Raw genomic sequence first — 10292 nt, 5'->3', positions numbered from 1 at the left:
GAGGGATTGATATTTGTTTTTTTATAAGTCAACTGTATTACTTGGTGAGAGCACGTATACTTGTGTGTGTGCAACAAGTTTTTGGCATCATTGCTGGGGACTTGTAATTTGGTAAATTATTTTTTTTTAGTTTTACTTCTTAGATTTCTTTGGTTCTTAACACTTGTCTTGGTATTGAATTTGCATGAAACAGGTTTATAGACCAGTAAGCTGGAAAGGGATAGGGAATTGGTTGAACCAGACCCGAACCTAAGAGAAGCTTTTATCAATTAAGGAGAGAAGTATTACTTCTCCTCGTATTAAGCAAATTCAAAAGGAACAATCCTACTCTAATGGCTGAAGATCAACTAGCCTGCAAGACAGTTCGTACAGCAACAGTCCCACTTCTGACAAATTTAACCTTCTGTTATTAGAAACCGGTTGTTGGAGGTAACTTTGAGATTAAATAGAATATGGTAGAGCTTTTGATCAGTAGTGGATAGTTTATAGGGCTTTTATATAAAGATACACAAGTCCAGCTGTAAAACTTTTCAGAGATCAGTGACATATTGATCTCTATAGGTGTGTCAACTGATTATGTTAGACTGACACTATTCCTTTTTTCACTATTGGGGGAAGTAAAGAAGTGGTTGAACACTGAGCCTGCAAGTTCAATCACAACATGGGATGACTTAGCCCAGAAATTTCTCATCGAATTTTTTCCATATGGCAAGACTACGAGACTGCGTTATAAGATTATTTGATTCAAACAGAAGCCAAATGAGAACTTATATCATGCATAGGAGAAGTTCAAAGATCTTATTTGGGACTTTCCACATCATCAGCAGTCCAATGAGGTATAAAATCACACTTTTGTTGAGGCACTTGATCATAACACAAAAATTTTTCTAGATTCAGCTGTAGGTGTCCAAGCATTGTAATTAACGTATAATGAGTTATACATCTTATTGAACCGGATTGCACAAGGAAATCCTAAGTGGAATTCTAACTCAAGAAGTGCTAGAAAGAAGACTTCACATGTGTTGGAGGTTGACCAATTTACTTGTATATCCACTCAGATTGTTGTGCTACAAAATTAGTTGACTACTCAGTTCAATAATATAAATTTTATGGTTACCTAGCCTTCAATAATAGTTAATGCAATTCAGTAGAAAAACACTTGGTGCGTGGTTTTTGACAATAGTGATCATTCTGCAGTTATATGTGATGCCAATCCTGAGTAAGTGATGTTTGTGGGCAATGTTCAAAGTCCAAATTATGGGAACATCTACAATCTAAATGGAAGACTCAACCATCAAATCATGCATGGATCTCCCAAGAACAACAGTTTCAGAAACCACAAGTACAAGAAAATCAAGATACTAGCAATATGGAAAAGATGCTAAAAAATATTTTAGCTACTCAAGCATAATTGGCAGCAGATATAAATATCCAACAAGTGGCTACAAAGAACTTAAAGATTTAGGTTGGGCAAATGTATAGTACCCCACACTTCTCCTAGTTCAAATTCATCTCTAGAACATTAAAGATCTTGGTTCAAAGAAGAATATATTTTTTCCATGTGAAATTTTATAAGATTTTGACTTTTTATCAAGAGGAAAATTGAATAAGATTTCCATCGATACCAAATTCGTCCAAATTTGACACTCGGGCGAAGAGTTAGAGCCATTTTAGTGAGCCAGCGTACCACCTGGTACTTTTGCATGTCGCAAAGCCAGCCAAAATGGCAATTATAAAAATCCAGTGAGCCTCCGTGATTCCATTGTATCATTGTGTCTTTCCAGTTTGCAACCAAGGTGGAAACGTGATTTCTACCGTGTTGAGCCAAGGCCTAGTTTCCCAATTGTCCAATTTCTAGTAAGCTGGCGCGATTATGAAGCGTCGACCAGCATGGAAAATCAGGATTTTCCAGTTTTATATTTTAAATTCCAAGGGAAAAATGCTCATTTTTCTACCCCTATATATACTCCTTAACACAATATTCATCCACATTAAACATAAATATTGTTGTTTTCTCTCAATTTTCCTCAAGAACAAGAGCTAGGGTTCCAAAATCAAGACTCCAATCATCAAGGTTTCACCATTAATCTTTTGAGGATCAAGTAGTAAGGTATACGAATGTTGATTCTTGGGTTCCTTTCACCCAAGAAGTTCAAGAATCCTTTTCAAAAATTTAAAGTTTATGTTTTTATGATATTTCATGATCTATGTGTATGGAATCCCATGATTATGTGTTGTTAAGTTTTAATTCATGATTTAGATACAAAGTTCTAAGCTTTGATCCTAGTATGTGATAATTATATGATATTCATGAAAAAACCCCCATCAAGTTGCATGCTGGTTGATGAAATCATGATACTTAGGTGTAGTATTTGTTGTATAACCAAAGCATGCTCCCCATATGTTTGATAAAATGCTAATGTGAAGGAATTAGTGTCATTATAGAATGTTGACAAGAAATACCCAATTATGTGTAAGTTTATGCATGCCAAGTGTTTGTTGAAAAGCCTGAGCGAATGAGTTGTGAAATGTTAGCATGACATCCCTTAGTTATGTGTTCTTTAATGCATGTTAATTATTTGATGTAAGACCTTATTGAATAGAGTATGAGCCAATAGCCTGTCTCCCTATACTATCACATGTTTATGATTCCCATGTTCTTGAAGAGATGCTTTAATGATTGTAATGGTGAATGAAAGTCCATGGTCATAATTATTCAAGAATGGTTATGTTTTACTTTTATGTTATTGAGTCCTAAGGGTATTTATACCTGAAAAATTAGCTGCAAGTCTAGAGCCAATGTCAGTTTCAAGATACTCAAAATCAAGCAACAATTAGTAGAACTCAGTCAGTTACAGAATTCAGTACTCTCAGACAGTTACAGAATTTAAAAAATCTCAATAATCTAAGTATTATTATCTTTCCATCTTCAGTTCAGTACTCAGCTCAGACTTAGTAGTATTCAAGAATTTAGTTCAGATCTCAGTAATATTCTAGTAAACAATTAAGAACTTAGTATCATTCAGTCAGATAACGAGATTCAGTAGTATTTTATCAGTCTTTAAAATCAAGAGGATTCAGCATAACTTAGTTACTCAGTATTATCAGTAATAGACTTAGCTCAGTCTATTGTAGTTTAATAAAAAGGAATCAGCTCAGAGTCTTTCAGTTAGGAGTAGGACTTAGCACCGAGCAAACCTAGGGATGAGGACTCGCCCGTTAGAGAAGACTGAGATCCCTAGGAGCAATCCCTAAGTTCTAGAACTATGTAGCCAGCATAGGTATGAGATGTCACCCGCCATATAAGACCGTTAGTATATTATATATATATATATATATATAACACTGATCCCAGGGGTCACCCATTAGATAGTACTGACTCCACAAGAAAGGTCTTTACCCATGGCATAATACTGACACCCTTCCAACTGGGGTTACAGGTTGGACCCAAACTTAGCTAAAAGGGGCATGTCAGTTAGATGACTGTTTCCATAGTCTCAGTTTCAGAATTAGTCTCAATAAAGGAACTTAGTTCAGTAGTACAAAGCAAGAACTGTCAGATACGGTCTGATTATCAACAGACTCAGAGATCATCCGCTAGATAGGACTGGTTTCAGATTTAGTTAAGTACTCTCTTTATCAGTAGATACAAAGATCACCCGCTAGATAGGATTGATCTCTGATTTTAGTTGAGTATTTCCATTATTATTAGATTCATAAATCACCCACTAGATAGGACTGATGTTAACCTTAGTACTTAATTATCAATATCAGAAGATTCAGTTATTTAGTATCTCAAAGTAGTAAGTTCAGACATCAGTAAAGTAGTATCTGAGTCTCGATATTCAGAGTCATGATGATTTCAGTTATGGTTTGTGCATTCATACATATGTCCTCATTTAGTACCCTCATGATTATTCAGTTAAGTAATTGTTCATACATAAGTTCTTGTATTTAGCCTTTCCTCATCTTTCATACTCAGTACATTCCCATGTACTGACATATTTGTGCTATGGTGTTTTACTTTACATCATAGGTTCAAAAGCACGAGATCTAAAGCACCCTAGCAGCTTAGTTCTAGTCAGCAGCAGTAGACCTAGTAGTGAGTCCTCATTGTTTGAGGATGGTTCTTATTTTATTTTATTACCAATTTCAGTATTTCAGTAGTTGGAGTTAGTTGGGGATATGTCCTATCTACTCCTTATTTAGACAGTTTAGAGGCTTTTCGACTACAGAGATTTTAGACTAGTGGTTCGGACAAATGATTAATTTTGATAATGTTAAACTTTATTCAGTTGTATTTTAAGTATTTGAACCTTATGGCATGTTTTTGCTAGTTTTCTGCATTTATTTTAGTATATTATGTAGTGCTCAGTATAGATATCAGAAAGGGTTAGCTTGTGGTCCCTCGAGGTCATGAGCACCGTGTGGCATTTCGATTCTAGAAAAATTAAGGCATTACAAAATACAACAAGCACAAAATGTCAGGCCTCAAAGTGGATTGCCAAGTAACACTGAAAATCCTAAAAAAGTTATGGCACTTACTTTGGGGAGTGATAAAAAATATGATGAAGAACCTCCAAAGAAAACTAAGGAGGTAGATGCAGAGTTGGCTCCTAAACAGGTAGATGACAAAGTTGCTAAAAATTTGAGAAAGTTTGTGTACTCAAAAATAAAAGTTGCTGAACAGGTAAAGGAGAAACCGCCACTGCCTTTTCCACAGAGGCTTAGAAAAGCGAAGGAGGATTCATGCTTCAAGAAGTTCTTTGACACGTTCAAAGAGCGTTATATTAACCTTCCTATTTTATATGCTTTACTAGGAATGCCCATGTACACTAAGTAACTAAAGGATGTGGTCTCTAATTATGTCATGCTATAGGATGTTGAGGCAGTAGCACTCAATGAGGAGTGTAGTTCTATGGTGATACATAAGATGCCCATAAAGCTCAAAGACCCTAGATGTTTTACTCTCCCAATTTAAATTAGCAGTAGTGAGGTGGTCTACATACTTAGTAATTTAGGGCCAAATATCAAATTAATGTCTCTCTCATTGTTCAACACTCTAGGAATAAGGAAGCCAAGATCAAGAATAGTTGTACTCTAATTGGCAGACCAGACCCTAGCCCATCCTAAAGAAATCATAGAGGATCTTCTTATCAAGGTTTGTAAGTTTATTATTCCTGCTGATTTTATTATTTTGGATTTTAAGGCAGAAAAGAGTGTTAGTCATCTTGGGACATCCATTTTTAGTCATGAGAAGAGCATTAATAGATGTGAGAGAGGGCACGCTCATAATGAGGCTTGATGATGAAGAGGCGGTATTCGAAGTGTACAAGCTGCTCAAAATACTAATCCATACAATGATTTGTGCATGATTACTGTGATTAAATGGGATAAGTCTGGGGTGGTAGAGTTAAGTCCACTAAAGACCTACTTGGATTTCCTCATTGAGCAGCTCAAGACACAACCTCCCCTAGCCTGACATGATGTAAATTGATGAGCCTAAAAAGACTATTGTTGAAAGAGCTATTCACCTTGAGATTTCACACTCAATAGGTATGAAATGAATTAAAAGATGGCATTAGAGTGTGAGGAAAGTGTTTGAAGGAAAAAAAATGAGTCAAAGATTGGGTCGTGCTGCGATACTAGATCAGACACTGCTTGGGAGGCAACCCAAGTTTTGGGAGGTTTTATTTTCAGTAGTTTTAGTGTTTACTTCACTAGTTTTTGTTTTTGTCGAGTCACAGGTTGATAGGAAGTCTGAGTACTGGAAACTTGAGCTAAAGAGCATAGCAAAGACTAAGTGTGGGATCCCCGGACTCCCTTGATGTATAAAGATTTTAATAGATAGGCCTATAGGCCTTAAGGAGCATTTATACTTCTAATTTTAAGTACACTTTAGGGATAAAGTAGATTTTTAAGTGTGGGGTGGGGAAATTCTCATTTTTAGGAGTAATTTTAAAATTTTATGTCGGATAGTCTTGTTGGTGCTATATTTGATTGCATGATGCAAGTGTTTTGGTTTTAAAAACATGTTGATTATCTGAATTACTACTTTTTAGACTCCTAGGCTAATGATTATGACCTTTATACTTGTTGGCTTAATGTTGAGTTCATGCTATTATTTTATTGACAGTCTATAATGACCCTACTTGAGTCGAGCATGTTCCATGTGCGTGTGTAAGGTTGTTGTCTATTCCTTGTTGCATGTGATATCTATAACTTTCTTGGTGTGTGTGCAAAGAAAAATAATGAGTGTGGGTTTAGAGATAATATAGGCAATTCTTTGATAGCCTTGTTTCATATCCCTCTTTTGACCTATCCTTGTGCGTAATCCTAGTTAGCCCCATTGAGACTTTATCTTATTATTTGGTAGCCTCATTATGTCCCTTGTTTGATTGACCTTAATTTGATCCAAAGTTCCTTAGTACTTTAGTGTAAAAAATTAATTGAGTTATGGAGTTGAAAGTAAAGTAGGAGAAAGGTGAAAGTGAATTCGCAAAGTAATACTTATTGATATGTGCAATTGATGTATTGTGGTTAGGATTAAAAGAATAAAAGGTTGTTCAAAATGAATGATATGTACTTAGAGAACATTCCCCCCGTAGTGTATATGAATGATCTAGATGAGATGGGGTAAAACAAAAGATGTGCAAAGGTAGTGGAGGTGGAAGTTGGTTGTTAGAGATTGGTCTTAATTGTGTAATGTGGTTTATTAAATCTCTTAGGGAAGATAGTCACTATTACTGACCAGAATAGTTCCTACCCGTCCCTTAGCCTACGTTACAATCCTTAAGGACCCATTTGATTTTACGTTTTAACATTCTGATATTAGTTGAGTACAATAATAAGGGAAACCCTATGGTTCATCTTGTGTAACCAGAGAATTCCTTGTAAGAGTGAGCGTAACTTGATTTTTGTACCCATTCTATTATAAATTGCATTTACGTGAGAGATCATGGGTAACTCTTTTGTGGTGAGGTAACATATTTGATGATAGGTGGCTGATTTGTATGATGTCTTTGTTTTATAAAGATGCATGAGTTTTCCCACTTGATGATTCAATTCTTGAGGCTAGGATGTTTTGAAGTAGTATTCTTGAACTGCCAGTTGTGTACATAACATGAAAGATTAGTGTAGAAACTTGCATTTTGTGCAGTCATTATAGTACTAGCTTGAGTGTCTTTCTTGTAGTAGAAGTTTATAGTCACCCTAGCTTATGATGCTTAGGGTAAATAGTAGTTCGAGGATGAACAAGGCTTTAAGTGTGGGGTGGTGATCTGAGGTGGTTTTATGCACTTTAGTGTTGTTATCCTAGCTTATTTAGCCATGTTTTAAGGACTTATATTGTGATAAACGTGTTAATGATGATAAAATTGACCATCTAATTGTTTAAGTATGTGTTTACAATGTTTAAGGTACCTTTCAAACAAGTTCGTACTTAATTTGGTCACTTAGAGTTTAAACGGGAAAACTAGTGTTACTAGCTTGAGCTAGGTGTTTCTCTAGTTGATCTCGATGGATTCTAACATGTTTAATTAGTTCCTAAAGTTTTTATTGTGTGATTATGTGTGCAAAAACTTGTTTAGGGCGTTATAAGTTCAATTGAAATAAGTCAAGAGTCAAATAATTAGTTAAAGATCAGCGTAGGCAAGACTAGTCTTAGTTTGAGTTTCTAGTTCACCGTTGTATTGTTTTGAGATCTAATACGTGTTGTATGATGATTTAGGATGATTTATGAGTTTATTTTTATGATATATGGATGTTTAAAATCTAGTAACTGAAGTTAAAGAACACCACAAATCTTGGGATGGACGTACAAGTGCAAGCCAAAGTTTAAACGTCAAAATGTAACTTCTAGAGAGGGCTCACGAAAGAGGGGCACTACGACCCCTACATGACTTGAATAAGGGATTCACCACAACCCATACTTTAATTTAGTATCCATTTAACCATAACCCCCACTCCACTTTACCAGCCTACGCGGCACACCACCCATTCCACACACGGCCAATAAATAGGACACTTAGACTTATTGTTATGGACCTTGGATGTCTTCGAGCATTGGAGAGGGGATAATAAAATCTTCTATTAGGGTTATAAATCTTTACCTAAGATTTTTAATGGATTATATAATTTATTCAATTACTTTGATTGCAGTTATGTCCATGAGTGTCTAAACGCCCCCTTTTCGGGGTTAAGGCTACGAGCATGTTTACGTATGCTTTGAATTGAGTTTATTTGGATTGATTATAATATTTGGTTGTTTATTTATTCTTGTTATTACTATTTTAAGGATTCACTACCCTTAGTATACATATATTGATATCTTTTGAGCCCCGGAAGGGGGAACGAGAGGATAGAACATGGGGGTAAATAGAGTACGGTTCTTATTCTTTTATAATATAAGGAATTTGAATTAGCATCTAGGATAGGGCTATACCTAGAAGACTTACTTGGTTCACATTCAGAATGACATATTAATGCATCTAAATGGATTATTACATCCCCTCTCAATGATTTAATTGTAATATCTAGCTGGGTAGAAGGTTAGACATCAGGAGACCATGATCAAAGGATAAACCTTGGGAATCAACAACCAAGATATGTAATGTAACGAATGAAGTTCAATAGCGTAGCATGATTTTTCTTAGTGCTTTAACCCCGGTCTTCCATCCATTTACTATCCTAAGTCTTTACCTTTTTTTATTAATTTAGTTTACTTTTAGTTTATAAGCTTTCAACGCACTTTTGGTTATGATTGCACTAATTTAATCTCAATTGTGAACTAGAATTAAATAACTGTTAAAACGAGTTTCTGAGGAATCGATATTCTGATTTTTATAGGGCCACTGTAATATTTGGTGAGACCACATACAATTGTGTGTGGCCTTGAGCACACCAGTCTAACCGTAGGCCATTTTTAAAATAAAATCCAAAGCACATTTACGTAGTTAAACAAGCATGATTACAAATTAACAAATGGTATTAGAATAATTCAAATTCAAAAGATGCTTGGATTCTTTAGTCACTTATACTTGAACTTGATGAGAAGGGAGTTTGTTTACTTTATGAGTAGTTTTGAATCTTAAAATAGTGATTTAAGGGAATGTGAAGTGTGTTGATAGGAGGGACGGATATGGGAGGTAAAGGGAGATACATGCTTTCAAAAATGGAAAGGAATCATTTCAAGGTTTAATTTTCCTTCTATTTTGCATGATTTGGATTGGGTATGTCATTAGGTCGACGACCTAAGCTACTGACCACAACTCTTGTTTCCCCACATTTAATGTGAAGTCTTACTTAGGTCTCTAGTCACTATGATGCAAGGTGATGAGTTGTTGTCACAAACGATGACTTATTATGAGCGTTGTTGGAACTCTAGTGGCCACTTACCTATTTCTCTGATCTTTTGCTCTCCCTACCGAGTCTTGTGATAAGTCATAAGGTGTGTTTATGACATGTAAGGTCCCCTATTAGGACCTGGGAACCAAACTTTGTTGAGTCTTATCTGCATAGTCGAACCCTGCAGATTTGAAAACACAGATTACACTACAACATAATTAAGTACATAACATGGGTTGCTCCCCAAGAAACACTTGATTTAAAATTATGGAATAACGTGGCTATGTTGGGAACTCTGAATTCACAAAAAATCCCATAACTTGCCTCCCATGCAGCGCCTGATTTAACATTATGTCACGGCTTGATTTCCTTGGATACTCAACTTTACCAAGGCTAAAATCCTCACACACTTTCAATTTCTCCATGCTTCCCATGTATATTTGACATGATGCCGTTCGCTTTGAATAAAGAATAACCATCTCATTTTATCTTAATAATATCATGTGGAAATACTCAACCTAGGGTGGATAGTCAAGACCACCTAAACTTCAACTTTTCAGGAAACAAGAGAAGTCTCATGGAATACCTCTTTCTCAATCTTCTTGTTATGGTACAACATCATTTTCTCCTTGTACAACGCAAAACTATCGTAAGCTCAGAGATGGAATTCATCTAGCTCATTCATATTATCCACTCAAGTGTGCAACATCACTCTACTAAAAATTCAACCTCTTCAACGGCCATTGTGCCTTATGCTCAAGTTCAATCGGGAAGTGGCATGCCTTTCCATACACAAGATGATAAGGAGTGGCACCTATGGGTTTTTTTAAAGTTGTTTGGTAGCCCTAATCTACATCATCTAGCTTTATCGACCAATTAGTTTTATTGGCATTCAAAGTATTCACAAAAATAGACTTAATATCATTATTGGAGACCTCAACCTGCCC

At 35.6% G+C, this 10292-nt stretch overlaps 1 non-coding gene across 1 annotated transcript; it reads right to left on the bottom strand.

Moving 5' to 3' along the window:
• Nucleotides 1–719: 719 nt before the first annotated feature.
• LOC124888315 lies at nucleotides 720–826 on the bottom strand. Its single transcript, XR_007046442.1, has one exon. It is a non-coding gene; the product is annotated as a small nucleolar RNA R71 (small nucleolar RNA).
• Between the last annotated feature and the right edge of the window lie 9466 nt (nucleotides 827–10292).

The sequence above is a fragment of the Capsicum annuum genome, chromosome 10 (assembly GCF_002878395.1).
Source record: "Capsicum annuum cultivar UCD-10X-F1 chromosome 10, UCD10Xv1.1, whole genome shotgun sequence".
NCBI lineage: Eukaryota > Viridiplantae > Streptophyta > Magnoliopsida > Solanales > Solanaceae > Capsicum > Capsicum annuum.
This window is presented reverse-complemented; position numbering and strand designations above follow the sequence as displayed.